This window comes from Pan paniscus, chromosome 17 (assembly GCF_029289425.2).
Source record: "Pan paniscus chromosome 17, NHGRI_mPanPan1-v2.0_pri, whole genome shotgun sequence".
In the NCBI taxonomy this organism is placed as follows: domain Eukaryota; kingdom Metazoa; phylum Chordata; class Mammalia; order Primates; family Hominidae; genus Pan; species Pan paniscus.
This window is the reverse complement of record NC_073266.2, coordinates 85,385,425-85,406,184: the sequence shown is the minus strand read 5'-3', so window position 1 is coordinate 85,406,184 and position 20,760 is coordinate 85,385,425. Positions and strand designations below refer to the sequence as shown.

General features: G+C 32.5%; 1 protein-coding gene across 1 annotated transcript in view; it reads right to left on the bottom strand.

Moving 5' to 3' along the window:
* Nucleotides 1-20,760, bottom strand: part of LOC134729224 (uncharacterized) — a 386,592-nt gene that overhangs the window by 20,466 nt on the left and 345,366 nt on the right. Inside the window, exon 6 of the mRNA XM_063597284.1 lies at nt 4,880-5,049. The gene's annotated coding sequence lies outside the window, so the exon portion shown is untranslated. The remainder of the gene's footprint in view (nt 1-4,879; nt 5,050-20,760) is intronic.

Genomic DNA, 20,760 nt, shown 5'->3' with positions numbered 1-20,760 from the left:
ATATATTGTGAGATGGAATCCATTGTTCTTCTTCCACATGTGTATAAAAACCAATGGGTCAAAGAAAAAATCAGGATGAAAATCAAAAACTATCTTTAAAAGAACCAAAATGAAAACATAACATGCCAAATTTTGGATGCAGCAAAAGCAGTTCTGAGAAGGAAATTTACAACAAAAAAGTCTATGTAAATATATTAAATAAATATATTAAATATATAATCTATTATAGTCTAATATATAGTCTATTAAATATATAATCTTAAAAATTTAGTAGAAACATAGAATAAAATATTTGTTGTATAGTAAGTCTTGTATTACCATTATAATATCTCGACTTAAGTCTTAGGTAGAATGTTTGCATACATTTCACAGGTGACATTAAAACATATCAACTGTGACTGTAAAATTTGTTTTAAAACCAATCTTACAAATATTTTTTCCATTTTAATCACCCCATGTCAAAATGTTTTTTATTTTACATTTCCTAATTTTCCCTTGTTCTAATGTTCTAAACTCCCATCCTTTGATTTTTAATTTTTTAACCTAAATTAGAATAATGTAATTTGTCTTTAGCAAAACATCTATGCAAGATAATAGTAATAAATACTAATAAATTCCTTTGACATCTTGCTAAGATCTCCTGCACATAAATGGAGTGTCCTAAGCAGTTAACTGTAAGCAAGATTAATTTATACAAGAAACACCTATAAAATATTATCTAGAAGTTAACTAATCTACAATGTCAAATTTGCTATGCATGGTAATTAGCGCTATGAGAGAAATTCACACGCAGACGAACAAAGACTTATCAGGAGGATTAGTAGCTACTCTATAAATGTGTAATTGTGTCCTTTAACATATCTTTTAAATTATTATACAATTACTTTAACTTTAAAATGTGATTCAGAAGTCTGAATTTTTTTAATATCACAGTTATGTACTCAAATTGAAGCAAAATTCAGTTACTTTATTGAAAGTTAATAGACAATGATGAACTAAACACTTGCATTTTATGATCGCTGTGGTGTAAATGAAGCTTTACAAATATTTATCAGGCTTTGAGTTTAACAAGTAAAAATGTTTAAATTATTAAAAGAATAGTTGAAGGCTGTGGCACAGTCTTGAATCTTAAATTCTTTAAATATAGCATTACCATGACTAAAGATCTTCATAATTAATGAGACAAAAAAGAGACACTTTTATTTAACTAGAATTATCACTATTCATATCATTTTGAAATTATCCGTTATTTTATTATTAATTTACCGGAGCTCATTTTATACTATGGCTGATATATCCCTAAACACTTCAGCACACAAGCACATATTTTATTGCGTGGTTAGAGATGATAGATCTGATAGATGTAACCAATCAAATTATTGGAATGGTTTAGATTAAACCTTAAATGAATGATTCTGCGATTATACAAGTCTAGACATTTAGTAAGAAATTCTATACCATTATTTTTGGCATTATAAATAGTATTACTTAAAGGTGGGAAACTGGTTATTGTTAAAAATTTTAGACTCAGCAGAATAAACTTATTAATCATTGTTGATTGAACAGAATAAATCTATTGATCATTGTAGAGTACAATTATAGACATTTTAAAAAAGTAAAAGTGGTTTTGATCTTCTTAATATGGCAAAATGCTGTAAAATTTATGCAACATGATACAATTATGAAACAACGGTAAAGATGGATTAAATATTTCTGAAATAATATTTGAGATACGTACCACAAGTTTTAGGAAGATTCAGTAAAAAATGAATTGCAAAATACACTATACAGCCAGACGTTTATTTGGAAGTAATTAAACTGAGAAATAGTAACTAACTTATTCTTACTATCAAATAGGTTAAATATACAAAAAAGAAAACTTTAAAATATGACAATGAATGTGAAATAAAGAGTACTGCAAGGGAGCATCTAATATTATGTAGAAAGATTCATATTATTCATGATTCTACTGAGTCCTTTTGAAGGACAGACTCAGTATGAAAGATTCTCTTCCTAAGAAAGAAGTAAATAGAAAACTCTCCACAGTCCTGCAGTGCAAACAGAATGCAGAGACAGCTGGGCGTTGTACAAAAAGAGTGCTTAGAGTCAGAAAGTGGCAGGATGCAGAAAACTAAAGAGAAGGAATTTCCTGATTTTCAGTGATAGGCAACAAGCATTCATTTTAGAACGCTGGAAGAGTAATTGCTCTATTAAAAAGAAGTAAGAATATCCTGGGATGATGGCTAATTCAGCCTATTAGAAATAAAACAAGGTGGTAAAGCCTCCTCAAAATTTCACAAAGTATGGATAATAAGAGGGAAAAATAGATCCAGAATTAGGCAGACCAATGGTAAAATTCTTAATCGCAACTAACCAGAGCTTTTTTTCTTATTTATTTCTATAAAATAAGAATTGGGAATTATTGAAACACCATAGATTGCCAATAATGAAAAGTCACATATAAAATGATCTATTAATTGTATATTTTTTCATTTCATTTAATTTTATTTCAGGATAATATGATATATAAAATTATTTAAATGTGTGATCTTTGTTTAAATGTTATATCAATTTACTTATAAAATATGACTTTTCCTGAAATATAATGTATATATAATTAAAAATCTATTTTAAGTGTGCAATTTATTAAGTTTTGGCAAATATATGTGTGAGTCCATATATATATATATATATATATATATATACATAGATGTATATATAGAGAGAGAGACAATACATTAAAATATAACAGGACATTCTCATCACTTTGAAAAGTTTCGTATGCCTATCTTTAGTTTTGTACTGCATCTCCTTCCCCATCCACAGCTGTGGGTAACTACTGATCTCATTTCTATCCCTCCAGCATTGGCTTTTCCAGAACTACATATAAGCAGTTCAAATAGTGTCCTCTTTTGTGCCTGGCTTGTTTATTCAGCATAGTGCTTTTGCAATTCATCCATGTTGTCGCATATATCAGTGACTCACTCAGTTTCACTGCTGGGAAATATTCTATCCTATGGAGATGCCATAGTTTGTTTATCCACGGATATAATAGACATCTGGACTCTTTCCGGTTTTAAGGAATGATGAATACAGATACTGTGAACATTTGCATATAAGTTTTGTGGGGACATATGCTGTCATTTCTCTTGGGTAAATACCTAGGGATACAATTACTGTGGTGTATGGCAAGTGAATTTTAAATTTGTAAAAACTGCAAAATATATTCCAACATAGCTGTACTACTTTGCATTCCCATAAGTAATCTATGTGCTATTCATTTGCTTCACATTCTTGTCCACACTTGGTATTGTCAGGCTTTTTTAATTTTGGCCATTCTGATGGGTATAGAGAGGTGTGGATTTTTCTTCCCTCTTCATAGTGACTCCTTGTTGTTCATCATTTCATGTGTTTATTTGCAACTTGTATATGTTCTTTGGAGAAGAATCTGTACAAATCAATTCAACTATTTCATTCATTTGTTTTCTTATTTTTAGGAATTATTTGTATTTCAAATACAAGCCTTTCATCACATTTTTTTTGCAAATATTTTCTGTCAGGCTGTGGTTTGCATTTATATTTTCTGAACAATGTCTTTCAGAGAGATTTTTCTTTACGTTTTAAATTTTGATAGAGTTTATTTAATTTGTAATTTTATAACTTTACTTTTTCTAATTTAAAAATATCTGTCACAGTCAAGTCACAAATATTTGTGATCACATTTTGTTCTATAAGTTTTAAAGTTTTAACTTTATGATGAAATAATATGCAAAGGTAAATGTAGTGAATAGAGCACAAGCTCCAGGTCAGGCTTTCTGCAATAAATTCCATTCTTGTGACACACACTGCCCTGCATTGTGGCACTAATTGCTGTGCTTTTCAAGCCTCAGTGGTCTCATTTATAAATTAGGGTTCATACTACCTAGAATTTAAAACATCGAATTACAGTCATGTTTATATAAGGTACAATAATGCTTTACCATGATGACTGAGTCATACCTTAGTACATTTTAAATAATGCCACCTGTTATTATTTTTTCATTATCAGTGATGTCCTTAATACTAAAAAATGTATTTAAAAAAAACTTTTTCCTTGACATGAAGGAAGAAAGTAAGACTTCATTCACCAAATATTTATAGTGTGTCCATCAACGCTATCACACCTACATATTTTTAAATTTTTTTTAAAATTTTAAAAATATTTTTAAGAATAATACAGCTTGTTTTACAATAATTGAGGTAGAAAAATATTTTTCAAAAAGCTATATATAGTATGAATCACTTTTGAATATCTGATGTACTCAACTGATGGATCTATATGGCTATTCACGTGTAAGAAACACAGATGTTGAAGTCATGCATGTTTGTGTAAACCAAAAGTTAAAAACTTTAAGTATATAACACTAAAGAACACTTAATAGATATTAGGCACTTTTCTAAACACCTTGCAGGCCTATCTATTTAATCTTCACCACAATCTTTTGAGGGAGGTAGAAACTATTATTATTCACAGTTTGTTAAAGAGGCAATTAGTTCAAAAAGAGATTGTCTTAAGTGACCTAGGACCCAACTGGTTAGTGCAAAGCTAGTATGTGAACCCAAGGAGTGTAGCCTCAGAGCCCATGTAGATACCAGCTACACCATAACAACTCAACACACATGCCGTGAAGGGGCACAGGCCCTGAACGTATGCCCCCAAACCTGTTGAAATCGCTTTCTGGAAACTGGGACAAGAAGAGAGGCTGATTAAACACTTTCGAGGATCAGATAATCAGTGTTTTAAAAGGCAGATTTGGATTTCCTTTTGTGAGTCGAATCCATAAATACTCCAGTGGGATATGGTGCTACATGTGTCTATAACATAGTATATATTGTTTACCAATAAGTGCTGCATTTCCAAGACATGGTGGTCCCACTTTTCCGTTCCACTGACGTCAGGCATAGTGATGGATGCCACCTCTGAGCAGAAGTTTTAAAGATGGGTGGATGCTTTGCCATGTTTATTTTTATCCGTCCATCTAGTTACAGTTTGCTGTTTCAGGGTGGATTCTGGAGTAAATAAAACATGGGAGAATCACTGCAGCTAAGGTATGAAAAAAGACATGGTATATATAAGCTAGAAATTGAGTTCTGGTTTTCTAAGCCAGAGGTAATTTCTCATTTTTTTACCACAACAGAACCTAGCTATCCCTATTGATATACAGTGCCCACTTTAACGTTGTTAGGTCAAACTAGAATTTAATTAATTAAATATGTACTTATTAATATATCTGAATTATTTTCCTCTAAGGTAGCCCCAGGAGTGATGTGTGACTGTAGACTAAAATTGCATAGTTAGTATGGGATTTGGGGATTCTACAACTGTAGAAGATGAAGAGTTTTGGATATTCTCAGATTTCCCTGGATTTTGAGCTAAGTTTTCACAATCAGCTCAATTTATCATTGACCAAGAACTAGGCTATTACCACAGACTAGAAATGCTTCAAGGAACACCTCTGATTTTAATTATTTTTCCCAAATTAGAATTACATATGTTTGAAAGCTTCAATATTAACAGTCATTTGGTCTCAAAAACTATATAGATTTATAGATATACACATATGGACAAGATATTTATGAATTCTTGTTAATGTTGTTATGAGGAAGAGGCTTTATATTTATTATATTTCCTTGCTTTTTAACACATCAATAGAAATTTGGATACTTATGACAAAATAAGCAAAGAGCTCTATTAATGTATTTTTCTCAGGATAATAAAATCCATGAAAATCAGAAATAAAACTAATAATTAATCCTGTAAATATTTCCATCTGAGTTCTAACTCAGTAAACAGGTAAAGTGACATTAAACCCTGTGAAGATGCTAATGCAAAGTCAGGATCAATATGTGAAAACAAATAGAATTTGTGGCTATCATTACAAAGTTAAGGGTATTCTGAGTCATCTAATCTATACACATATCTCATCATCGGTGAGATTTAATAGGAAAAAAAATGAGGCCTCTTATTCTGTTCATAATCAAACGACTTCACAAATCAAAATTTTTGAAAAGTATAAGCTAGAAGGTTTCTCCTTGAGCATTGATATGTGTAATTTTTACTGTTTTTCTGATGCTGATTTGCAGAGAAAAAAAAAGTAGTAGCAGGCCCATCTAGGAACATGCCAATCTACAGTGGTATAAAACTAGCTACATGCAGCATAACCAGAGGGAGCATGTTCTCACTTTCTCTTGGCTAACTTTCCAAAGATAATTATCCAAGAAAGTGTAAGGAAAAGAGCTGGGGCACAAGCACTCTGACAAGTGCAGGTGACAGTAAACTATAATGCACAGTGTTAAAAAGAATTAATGCAGTAGAGGAACTGGTTGACACTCATGAATATTTCCTTACCTAGGATCCCAGACTTTAAAATAAATCATGCAAACCCTAAGAAATGTCAGTTTACTGTCCCAATAAACATCAAATGGAGACATAATTGCCATTCAAAAATATTAGACACACATATATCACAACTGTAAAATGATATCAAGACTTTTTTCTTCAATATATTTGGATAGTATTTAAATATCTAAATCGTATACCTAAGGGTTCTACATCAGTAACAGTGACTTTGAAAGCATTCATAAGAGGGAAATCATAAAGTAGTCAAATTTTGGAATGATGTAACATTTTTTAAAAGTCCTCATTTACAATTGGATTTTAAAATCATTTCATCTTAGTAACACAGACCTTATTGCACTGAGAACGTCACTTATTTCAACCTCTGGTCTTCTCTGCTTTCTGTTTGTTTGTTTTGTTGTTGTTGTTTTTATGTTTGTCACTCTGTGCTGGTGCTGTCTCATTGTGGCCCATGCTGTCTGTGGGTCACCCCTTCCTGAACTAGCCACCCCATCCCAACACCTGGCCAAGGCTTTCAGGGTAGGTCTTTGAATTAACAATAATGGTCTCGCCTTCCCCTACATTTTCCTCTCATCAAGATGCATTGACTTACGTCCCCTTCCCTGATATCTCATTAGAAATTAATTCAGCAAACCAATCCTAGCTATTTGTGACCAAATATGTTAAAACATACTTATTCTCTCAAAGTTTTAACAGAAGGGCTTAGTGCATGAGACAAATGATTTGAATAATACACAACACTTAGAATTAAGGAATTTCTCAAATAACATAATATTGTTTTACTTCACTATGTTTGCAACAGGCTTGAGCTCTCTTGGGTGTTGCAATGTAGTTAGTACTACATCTGCAAGACCCCCAGCTGTAGCAACAACGAAGTCTCAGCTGAATTTAGGTCAGGAGCAGACAGGAAATAAAGCTGGTATAGAGTAGAATGAACCGAGGGAGAGGTAGGATCTTACTGGAATCCTGAAAAGGTGCTTGATTTAAACCGAATCTTTAATAAGTATACCAATAGGGCAAGTTACTGACAGATATTCTAAAGTGAACTATACTGAAAGCCCTCATAATTCCAAGAGATCTCGATAACAAGCAATTTGTAGATACAGAGATGTTTTCTTTGCTTAAGAGGTAAAATAGGACCTTATAAACAAGGTGGGAGAAAAGAAACATATTTTTGCCAGGTCACTAGGCCAAAAATACAGATTATCTTGGTTTATCTCTAGTGGCTAGTTAGCTATGCAGTTCCTTATTGTGCTAATGATTACTAAAAATTCAATTACTTATATGCTATCATTTCAAATAGAGACTCTTTTTGACTTTTTTCTTAAAGAAGCTAAAGAATGAAGGCCAAAATGCTTTGAATGATCTTTTGATAAAAATGGGAAATACATTATATTGCAATTTCAGATGCTTTAAAGCAATAATATTGATGTAAGAACAACTCTACCTTGTTAAAATCTGTTACATTTTGAAGGACTCATATAACTATTTATTTGTTATATTTAATTATAAAATGCAATTCTATTTGTTATATTATAGTTTGCAAGATGCATATGTGTATATATAAGAATGTATATATATATGTTAAATATGCTTATAAGTATGAAAGTTAAGCAGGATGAATATTATCTCCAATAGTAATAACTATTAACATGGATGAATTAATCTTTATAACAAAAATGGAAAATAGAAAAAGACTACAAATTTATTTTACTTCATTATCTCCCTCAGCTAAAATAGTATGTCTACATTAGCAAATTCTATCAACTCAACTCCCAAAACCTATCCTTAGCCTGCTTACGCCCTAATTGTACCATGACCACCTTAGTCCAAGCCCTAATTTTCTTCAGATGAACTAGAACAATAGCCTCCCAATGTTCTACCTGCTTTACTTTTACTTTTAAAATTCTATTGAGGTATATTTATGTTCAATACAAATGTATACATTTAATATAATAAAATATGTTCTAAAGTGCAAAATTTTAATGTATAATTCAATGAGTTTTAGCAAATGTGTACCTCTATTATTTTATAATGTAATTCAAGGCCTAGACCCTTTCCATTCTTCTTGAAATTTCCTCATGTCCTTTTGTGTAATGCCTACATTATTTTGCACAGCATATTTGTAAAATTCATCTATGTTATTTATTAATAAGTAAATTATTTTTATTCTTCAGTAATGTTTCATTACAGAAATATATGAAAATCTGTTAGTATACTCTCGATGGCCATTTATGTAGTTTGTATGAACTGGCTTTGTGAGTGAAGGTGTTATAATATTACTTTTTGTTTTAATTTTTAATTATTATGGGTACATAATAGTTCACATCATGTTAATAAGGTATCCATCACTTTAAGTAGTTATCATTTCTTTGTGTTAAGAGCATTCCATTTCCAATCTTTTAGCTATTTAAAAATATACAATAAATTGTTGTTAGCTATTGTTACCCTACTGTGCTATCAAATTCTAAATCTTCTTCCTTCTCTCTAACTGTAATTTTGTACCCATTTACCGTCTCTTCTTTATCCACACCCCCATGCAGGCTGCCCTTCTTTTGAGCCCCTGGTAACTGTCGTTCTACTCTCTATCTCAGAGTTCTTATATTTTTAGCTCCTGCATATGTGTAAGAATATGCAATATTTGTTTTCCCGTTCCTGGCTTATTTCATGTAACATAATATCCTCCAGTTCCATGTTGTTGCAAATGACAGGATTTCAATTTTTATGGCTGAATAATATTCCATGATGTATATGTAACACATTTTGTTTATCCACTCATCCACTGATGGACACTTAGATTGATTCCATATTACTGTGAATAGTGCTGTTCTGATTGGGCACTAAGCTCTTTAGGGCTGGTTTCTTCAGAAATATAACTTTTGGAATGAGAAGGACACATAGCAAATAACTGGGGTTTTTAATTTCAAAAACCTTGGTGGAAGGAATTTTATTTCATGACTCTAAATTGTGTTTTCTAACTGTAACAGAAATCCCAACTTTAATATACAAAAACCTGTGAATTTTATTTTCAACTGATAAGGACAAAGTCTACATCTATTCATTGCATATTCAAAGCTTATGAACTGCATTTTTGTTTCAAGATACACACACTTGCCTTTTGTAAGTCTGATACTAATAATCTTAATGTAAGGAAGTAGATATAAGAAAGTGTGTGTTCATTTTAGTTTAAATTAATGTATAGTTTGTTTACTGTTTTCCAATTCCTTTTTATCTACCTATATAGATTGCAGTACCAGTACATGAATTGTAAAAATCATTTTACTTTATTTTTATACTACAAACTTTTCATTTGAAATGTATTGCCCTGATGAATTTAATAGTTATATGCCAGCCGGTACTGTGTTTGTTTGAAAATGATTTCCAGTTTCTAATTCCCTGCTCAGCCAGGAGAAGCATCTAAAATGATGTTCTAAGCCTAAGTAGAAAGAACACTAGGTTTCCTTTTATGACTCATTCGAAAAAATGTCCCTAGCACTCTCCATTTACACTAAAAATGTTTTCCACCTGGAGTTTTCAAGGAGACTCAGGTGGGTACTTCTCACCTGGCCTCCTCTAATTGGCATGTGGGGGCTGTGATTGATAGCTTAGAAACAGGGTGCACAAAAATGGCTTGGCTAAAGCTAATGCTTTTTCCTGTCTATGATATACAGTGAGGCCATTTTTGAAGTATGTTTTGGTATTCATTTATTAGTCTATTAGATTTCTTCTCTTTTTCCCCTTATTTATCACCCAAAAACCTTCTAAATCATATTCTGCTTTTGCATTGATTTTGCAAGTTAGAAACTGCAAAAATTCTCACTTCATGAATGCATCACAAAAATGTTTTATTCTGCATATGTCATTAAATCTCATTTAACAAGGTTTCCTGTAAAAGGTCAAGAATTAGCCTGGAATAATTAATTTTTAATCTTCATCACATAGTATGGCTCAGTCTTTACAGATTATTTTGATCAGAATGTCACACAATGTCGTATGGTTCTAGGGAAGCATGCTTGTAAGGGTACCAGTGACAAAATTAATCTCTCAGGCTACACACTCTGCTTTAAGAAAACTCTGTGTTATTTCAAAAGGTAGGGGAGTATTAGATTTCCATTTAAATCTAATGCAAGAACCAATTTTGAGAGTCCACAGCTCAATTTGAATCCCTTCCTAATTTCAGAATTATGTTGTAATTCACAGAGGAACTTATTGGGGGTCATTCCAAAATTTAGGATGGTAGTAGACTTAATTTATATTAAATGTGTTTCTGAAAACTGTAATGCATATTAAAGTTTGATCAAAGGATAGATACATAGATAATAGAGACAGGTTATAGAAAGACAGGCAACTATAAGTATAGAGATAATATAGTTGTATTCCGTTTTCTATATTATCATATTTATAAGAAAACCTTCTATGTCTCCTGAGCAGTCAATGTTTTAGCAATATTTAACCTTATCAACACTGAATTAGTAGTTTTCTTATTCTTAAAATAAGTGGTGACATATTTATTGTTGTGCATAAATTAAGCTTGTTATAGCAAACACCTATTTTCATATTTTTACTTAATTAATTTATAAAATATACATCCAAAGAAAAGAGCTATTTTTAAAAGACATGAGGACATTAACTGTCTGCTCATATATTGTTTTCATTGAGGGAAATACAGAATCTAATATCATTATGTTTAAAATACCAATGTCTAAACTTGAATTTTGTTTCCACCCATTCTGAAATGAGTATACATATTCTTTCATTTATAAACATTAACATTTTGAAAATAGTAATACCTTTGCACACATGAAGAAAAATATAAATACATACTATAAATCAGTAATTTCTATAAAAATATAGAAAGTGTGTGGGTAACTTGCTCTGGTATCCAAATCTAGCAAATATAGAACCAAACATTTTAATTTATAATTTTTCACTCATTCCTAAAGACCAGCACAAATTTTAGCATGGTTAACTGAAGATGTAACATTCATTACATTCTTAATTATAAGAATCATGTTTTTTAAAATGAACTAGGATATATGCAAATCAGGATTTAACATAGTAATATCTTGCATTAACACTACCAAAAAACAAAAAAAAAGAGTTATCAATGACTGTTATGTAACGCAGACTCTTTGAAAAGTAAAGTATATCTTAATACCTGTAGTTCAACTATGTCATTACAGGTGATAGCAAAGCTACATGAAGAATGGAAATTATTCCTTTTCATATGCAATCCAGTGATCTCTTATTTTTAGTAGACTAGCATAACTGCAATTAATTTTCTCTACTAATAGTTCAATTTAAGATAAACTGAAAATTTAAATCTATAGATTAAAGAAAGAGCCTAACTCATTCATTCCTAACTCATAAAGTAGACTATGCCAATGACTTTAATTTTAAAGACATCAGCAGTTTTGCTCTGAAACATGACATACAGTGTTATCAGTTGTAATCATTGATTCAAAGTGAGCTAGACTTGCAGGTAAGCTATTTTGTACTCATAAGGGACAATATGATTTAAATTCCATGCAAAGGGAAAGATAAATCTAAAACATTACTCCATAGCAAAATTAATTATTATTCCTTTGGGTGCTTACAATGCCCATATTTCCACATTATATTAATTTAGCTACCAATATAAATATTTCTAGCTGCTGAAAATTAGAATTAAAATGATGGAATATCTTAAGGCCAAACCATAAACCAAGAAAAAAAATAAGGTAGATAAATATGAGTCCTCTGAGTTTCTGCATACCGTCTGCCTCTCACTGCACACCTCCTCTGCTTCTGCCTCTCTCACCCTGCTCTTCCTCTCCTGCCTCATCTGCCCAAGCAAGTAGAATGGAACATTCTACAGTCACATGATCCTTTGGATTGTCAGTGCAAAACACAAGAGGTAGGCATATTTATTTGGCTAGCTTTATGTATTTATTTTTAATCTACAGACTAATTTTTTTTAAAAGCCATAATAAACACTTGGATTCCAAATATAGTATTTTGTTGAATACTGCTCCAAATACATACTATACAAAGTAAAAATTTGAAAATATCTCTGAACCATAACAATAAACATAATAAAGTAATGATATAATATCTTAGAAGGTGTTAAGAACAAAGGAAGGAAACGAGACAATGTAAAGGCAATGGGAACCATGGGTGATTGTTGTTAATATTTTTAAAAGGAGCAATCAGTGTTGGCCTCAATAGGTGGGTTGTGATTAAACAAGGACTGGGGTCAGGTGAGTGAACAAACTATTTGTAAGTGTAGGGACAGATTTCTTCAGGCAGAAGCCTATCATGTCCATGGCTGTGAGGAAACAGCATGCCTGTTGTAGGCCAGGCAGAGGAGACTGGAATGGAGTAATCGGAGAGGAAATATTTGGAAAGTTCATTTAGCTTTTAGTATAGAAACAGAAGACCATCGAAGGGTTTGAGAAAAGTGCCATTAGCATCTGTCTTTCATTTTAATAAGATCATATTGGCGCTGGTTTAAGAAGACACTGTGAGCGACAAAAGGGGGAGCAGTGAAATCATTTGTAGGGGACATTTGCAACAGTCCATAGAAAGTATCTTCTAAGCTTGGATCTAATTATCCAGGGTTTCCAAAGTGATCAGATTCTAAATATTTTGAAAGTTGAGTCAACAGGATTTATGGATCAGATAGATTTGAATGTGAAAGAAAAAAGCTAAGAGTGACGCTATTGTGTGTTCATTATGAGGAAAATGGAGTATAAAACTCTATCAAGTCACATTGAGGAAACCAGATATTTAGCCTTGGGTATGTTAAGATCAGCATGTTCAAAAGAGGAACTGTTGCAGATTTCACATAAGCAGCAGAATACAGACTCGAGTTAACAGGACTGGTCCATGCTGACATATCAACTTGAGATATATTTGAAGATATTTCTAGAGAAGATCAAGGGAATAAATGTGGATATAAAATGGGAAGAATTCAAAGACTAAGCCCTGGAAATCACCACAGTTAGTGAATTAAGAGAAAGTAAGGGAAGCACCAAAGGAAAAATGGGAAGGGTAGTGGTGAAATAGGAGGAAAACCATGAAAGCATAGTCTAGGAAAAGTATTGTAAGGAAAAGGAAATAATCGGCACTGTTAAATAAGGCTGAGAAGTTATGGAAAGGTTACGCAAGAAGAATACTGAGAATTTACTCTACATTCAGTCGTTGTCAGTTATTAGGGGCTTTTTACAAGAACAGTTTTAATACAGAGATAGCAGGGAAAGACTGGAAAATCAAGAAAAAAAGATGGATCTGGTGTTAATGGGGAGGTCCAAGAAGTAACTTTTTATATGAGAGCAATATTCAAATGCAGATGAGGGTAATCCTGAGGATACCAGGGACAGAGGAAAATAGTTGTACTAATGCCCTGAAGAGGTCAAGATGGGACAAAGCCATGCACAAGTGACTCACAGGTTTCTTAAAGAGGAAGGTTCTGAAAAGATAAATGTGCTGAAAAGAACTGCTTAGCTGTTCAGGGAAACCAAGCCATGTGGACTTGGTAACACTTGTTTTTGTTTCTGCAGTATCTAAATTCTTTTACATGCAATAATACTGATAATTTGTTGTGTGTCATACTTTTATATGACTTTTCCCCATCTCAGGAATGTGCTGTCTCATAAAAAAAAACAAGAGGGAAGATGTGCTATATGGCACTAATGCCAGTAAGTGAGAAGTTGTGAGTTGGGGAGGTTTTGAAATTTATTTGGTGAGAACTGGAATTTTCTTACTGAATTAAGAAGCAAGGTCAGCCCCTGTATGTAAGAATGGTGAAGAGATGTGAGAAAACTGAGGAAAAAGGAGAATGACTAACATAGCCATTAAAAAACATAGAAAAGCAAACTCAACAGGGAATTTTAACATCAATGACAGTTCAACAGGTGGGACCAACTTGCAATTTATGTTTCTCAATTTCATTTTTCTCTAGCCAAGTAAAGGTATAGGTGCAAAATAGGAACAGATTTGGGACATAACGAGGGTCTATTTCTTTTTCCCCCAAGAGAGTAGCCTCCCAACAATAATATCAATCTCAAATATATCATGATAGGATCCAGCTGTATTTTCTTTTTCTTTCTTTTTTTTTTTTTTTTTGAGACAGAGTCTCGCTCTTTCGCCCAGGCTGGAGTGCAGTGGTGCAATCTCAGCTCACTGCAAGCTCAGCCTCCCGGGTTCACGCCATTCTCCTGCCTCGGCCTCCCCAGTAGCTGGGACTACTGGCGCCCGCCACCATGCCCGGCTAATTTTTTTGTATTTTTAGTAGAGACGGGGTTTCACCGCGTTAGCCAGGATGGTCTCGATATCCTGACCTTGTGATCCGCCAGCCTCGGCCCTCCAAAGTGCTGGGATTACAGGCGTGAGCCACCGCTCCCGGCCTCCAGTTGTATTTTCTTGCACATATTAACTGATTACATACTTATATACAAACACACGCGCGCGCGCACACACACACACACACACATCGTGTACACACTATTGATTCAAACATCTTTTTTGACTTTTATTTTAGATTCAGGGGTACATGTGTAGGTTCGTTACATGAATATATGGTGTGATGCTGATGTTTGAAGTATGATTGATCCCATCACCCAGATAGTGAGCATAGTACCCAATGGAGATTTTTAAAAATCTTGACCCCTCCCTCTTCCCAATAGTTTCCGGTGTGTATTGTTGTCATCTTTATGTCCACGAGTACTCAAAGTTCAGCTCCCACTTATAAGATATAACATGTGGCCTTTAGTTTTCCATTCCTTTATTAACTTGCTAAGGATTATGGCTCCATCTGCATCCATGTTGCTGCAAAGGATATGATTTCACTCTTTTTTATGAATGCATAGTATTCCATGATGTATATATAGCAGATTTTCTTTATCCAATCCACAGCTGATGGGCACCTAGGTTAACTCCATGACTTTTTTACTGTGAATAGCAGTGATGAACACACAAGTACATGTGTCTTTTTGGTAGAACAATGTGTTTTCTTTTGGGTATATACCCAGTAATGGGACTGCTGGGTGGAATGGTAGTTCTGTTTTAAGTTCTTTGAGAAATCTCCAAACTGCTTTCCACAGTGACTAAACTAGTTTACATTTCCACCAACCGTGTATAAGCATTTGCTTTTTGCCACAGCCTTGCCAGATTCTGTTGTTTTTATACTTTTTAATAAAAGCCATTCTGACTGGTATGAGATGATATTTCATTGTGGTTTTGGTTTACATTTATCCAATGAGTAGTGATGTGATTTAACTTGTAGAGGATCAAATATAGTGTGTGTGTTTGTGTATTTTTAAATACTACTATTATGCTACGGGCTTTATTCTCAAGTTGTTTGTTTGGTCGTTTATTTTTCCACCCAAGTTACAGATGGATGAACCAGTTGACTATTATTATGCAAATTAGCAAATGTCAGAGTTCATGATTCAAAATAAAAGAGTTCTTTCATTTTGAAAGTGTGTTTCTTATTTGTGGGCCCAATTTTAAAATAATATTAGCTACAGGTCTATCTGAAAACATTTTACTTTTATAATGCTTCACATAACATGGTAGAGGGAATTTTCTGAAATATATACATAAAATTTTAAAATAATGTGTTATTTAGGAAAAATATGTGGCCTTAATAAAGCTGGTGTTTTACTTTAACCAGGATGAGGTTATTTACATTGAATCATCAATATTTTGACAGTTTGTTATTTCCTACATGCAGATGCTAGTTTACCCAATATGGTGGTTTCCTTTAAAAAAAAAATTCTCAGCTGTAGAAAAAATACAATTTAAATAAGAGTATATCACTCCCTTATAATTATGCCAACATTACATGAAGCAGAATAAATGGAACATAATAAATTATTTCACATAGAAGGAGTATTCCTGGATGAAGATTCTGATAGAGGTATTTGAATTTAAAATCTAAGAGTATTTACTAAAAAACTAAGATTTTAGATAGATTACTAAGTAAAATTACTAAGATTTTAGTAAGATTACTAAGAAAGGAAGGTGATCGGGTCAAGGGAATGATAGCTATATCCATTTCTTAGAACTTTTTTATTAGGTTGGTGCAAAAGTAATTGCTGTTTGGCCATTACAATGGTTTGGCCATTACGTTTAATGGCCAAAACTGCGATTATGTTTGCAACAACCTAATAGTAAACTCAATCGAGTTTACTAAAATCAAATTTATTGGATTTGAATTGCAAAATGACAACAGTCTACATTCCAGTAGTATTAAAATTTACCTTGCATCATTCTTTACCATTCCTGTTTTTCTTTTGTATTTCTTTCAAATCTACCAGCTCACACAATTCCAATATCTTCTGGCATACAAAATCATATGTTGATACAAAAATAAAAGGATTTGAATATTTTCCTTATTGCCCTGCATTCATTCCATTTGTAGCAAGTATGGAATTTGAAGTTACTTTGCAAATAGTTCTGTAGTGAGCCTGATGTCTAACATTCCTTGAATTTTTTTAAAGTGTTATTTTTAGTATTAAGATAGAACAGAAGACTGAAACATGTTAAACAGAAGTTTTTAAGACCAAAATAAAGTGCCTCTGTCTACCACATTTCCATTATAAATATCCTAGTTCAGACTTATATCTTAGATAATGTTGATAATAATTAATGTTTGGCTATTACTTCAGGAAAAATTAACATATCAAGTTTCAGTAAAAGTTACCATAAGAAAACCTTTAGGAGAAAAATTTGTACTTACTATTAGTGAACCAGTGTCATAACGTTCCCACCTAATCATCAAATGGCGCTACTCAACATATCTCAACAGTAAGATCAATCTCAAATATATAATGATGGAATCAATTCACATTTATTTCCTTACACATATTTTACTGGTATATACATTGTGCACACACTTCTAATTCAAATGTGTTTCTTATTTCACTTACTTTTTATTTATATGGAGGACCAAAATAGTGCGTTTATGTGCGTGTGTGTGTGTGTATGTGTGTGTATTTTTCAGTGCCACAGCTGTGCTACGGGACTTTATTCTTAAATTTTTGTTTGGTTCTTTATTTTGTTCTTGTAAAGCATGTAAATATTAATCAATAACAATATATGTAAACTGTGCAGTGTAAACTTATCTTCATATTTCATAAACTTGGCACATTTTTATTACTCATTATTTTGTTTCAGTTTTCATGTTAATGTACGTCCATTTTAAAGTGTAAAACTAATGTTTTTGTTCACAAAAAAATTAAATCACTTTTAATACTAATAGGTACAAATGTCTTTATTTTTCTTAAATTGAAATCTCTTACACACTTCCATCATAAAATTATTTTTGTGTCTCATATACCAGCATTCATTTGACAATTTGCAAATGAAATCAATATAAGGCAAATATTCTCTGTTTTGCCCATTTTTAAGACATTCTGGTTTGATATGTCATATTGATCAGTGAAAACAAGCTGAATGAAGATAAGCTTTTCTTACAGAAATAGACACATTGACTATTACTGTTGTGGAGATGTTTTAACATGAACTCTTTCAGAAGTTGCCAAATTGATTGCAAGATGTAAGAAAATATTTTACAAGCATAGTGAAGTATGAGGTAAAGTGTATTATTTAATTGTCCCATATACTTCGTGATTTAATAACTAATTATCAAAGTTCATATAAGCCATAGGCTAATTTCACCAGCAAAATGCAAAATCACTAATTGCAAAGTCAAATGTTCTTCCCTTTACCTCAGTAAAATATGTATAGGATGTGCTAGTTTTAAAAGTGAAGTTTTCATTAAAAATACTGACAGTCTCTTTGGATTTGCTTGTCAGGTCTCATTTAAAATGGAAATATATTATTTAATATTATCTACTAAGAATCTTTAGTAATCCTCATCTAACACCACTGTAAAACTATTGTTTCTGTGCTGTATATTTTAAAAAGTACACTTCAGAATATTTTAATATAATTTAGAAGTCTTAATGCTGCAATAGCAAAGCTCTGAAATGTTAATACATATAGTTTCAACTAAATATCAATAGTAAAAACAAAATGTGTCATAGTCAGATATTAACAAGACTTTATATGTAAATATTGTATACATTACATAATAAAATACTGCATGAATATGCTCTTGTCTGTTCATATTATTTGAAGAACAAAACCAACTTTATAACTTTTCAAAATTGTTTGTGACAATTTATGCCTACTTTTCTCATATAGATTGGTGAGTTCTTTTTCTTCACAGATACTGAACTTTCTGATAACCTCTTAGAGCTGTAGAAGCGAAGCCCAGGTAATTGCTATCAGACGAGAGGAGAACCTCTTGAAATTGTACAGCTCATGAATTTCTTCGAGTTGTCATCAACATAGGTAGAAGACGTCATTAAACTTAGCACTGGCTGCTGGCCCCTGATTGATACCATGTGTCAGATTTTAAATTCTTTCCTATCCAGGCTTGTAATGTATGCATTTTCCACTCACTGGCTTGTGGGGCTTTAGGTGAGTTATATTTCTCTAGCTTAATTTTATCATCTCTCAAAGGCTTTTTTCGCTGTTCTTTTAAAAATCTCACAAGTACAACTAAGCTTTTCTGCTTATTTTGAAGTATTAATCACTATTGTTTCCAATAAAATCTTTACTAACAGTAATTTTCCAGCAAATTCACTTGAAAATATGTTAAGTAGTTCTAGATTTTGAAGCTGTTATGTTTATTTTCCTTATAGAAATTAGCCTTATTATTTTCTCAAAAAAAGTCCTATTGATTTTTATAGGCATCAGAAAGACACACATTTTCAAGGTAGCCTCTAATATCAGAGCTATTTTGGTACATGTGTATCTATTCGAATATATATATATATACACACACACACATATATGGCATATATACACACACACACACACACACACACACACACGGCATATATATATATATATATATATATATATATATATATATATATATATATATGCCATTGCCCGAACCCTGTGGTGACACCTTTGTGGATGCCAAGGCACACAGGGATACTCACACACACACACACACACACACACACACACATATACACAATTTACATCCCACATTGTAGAAAAAATACGTCACACATTTTAGAAGAAATGAACAGGGGAATTTTGCAGAACATAGTCCAGAGAGATTTATTCTCAGTATTTTCACTCTTAAATGGGTTGGAATGTGTAGGGTGAATTCTACAGGAACATGTTCTAATTCAAAAAGCAAGTGCTTTCAAAATGGTAACAAAATTAAGTAAGTGTTAGGTGTTTCCTCCCTTATTCTCTATTCTCCCTCATATTAACGTATGTAAATTACCTCCAGACCTGGGTTTCCCATCCTCCCACATATACCTGAGAAAGAGATATGATTACATGCCCAGAAGCTTTGTAGGGAGCCAATGTTATGATTTTAGAAACATTTTGTGGTAAGGTGTAATTCACGGCTCACAATTCCACACTGTTATGCCAAAGCAGTTTTCCTCATTTTCAAACATAACAGCAGTTTTAGTTTGAATGCTTTTGATAGAACACATCAGGTAAGAAGCAAGCCATAAAAGACCACAGATTACAGGGAATTTAAAAAAGGGGGTAAAACTTTCTAGAAAAGTTTTCAAAGTATCTTAACGCTTTGGAAATAACAGGAGTCATTTTGCAACTATGTCTATATATATATACTGTGTGCAGAATATATTAGATATCCGTTTCAGAGTTCAATCCTTCCACATTACTCCTTCAGAAGGGTTTAAATTCCCCTTTCCCCCTTTTCTTTGCTAGGAGCCCTCTGTGCCATTAGCTGTGTTTACTCTGCTCATTTCTTTCTGTTCTTTGTTACCTCTTCCTGTAACTAGAAATTCAGGCCACAAAGGACACACCGTGATTTCACAGGTCTAAGTCAAGTTAACCAAATTATTTAAAATACTGTAAATTTAATTCAAGAAGAGCTTCTTTTTAAAAGTTGAATATGCATTTATCGACTCTCTCTCTCCCTGAATGCATTTATATGAAAATATGTGAATGTATTTATACAAAAATATGTGGATTTCAAACAGTTTACAATAGACATCATGGACATTATAATTGATATATTAGCTTCCTAGGCCTACCATGACATAAATCAATAACTGAATAGCTTAAAACAACAGACATGTATTGTTTCATAGTACTGGGGGCATCCCAGATGTTAAAAATCAAAATGTTAGTAGGGCACTTCCCCTGAGGCTCTAGGAAAGAATCTTGTATTGCCCCTTGCAGTTCGTGGTGGTACCTGGCATACCTTGGCTTGTGGTAGCATCACTCCAATCTCTGTCTCTGTCTTCATATGAATTTCTCTCTGCATCTTTGTGTCCTCTCCTTTTCTAAGGTCACAAGGCATTAGATTTAGG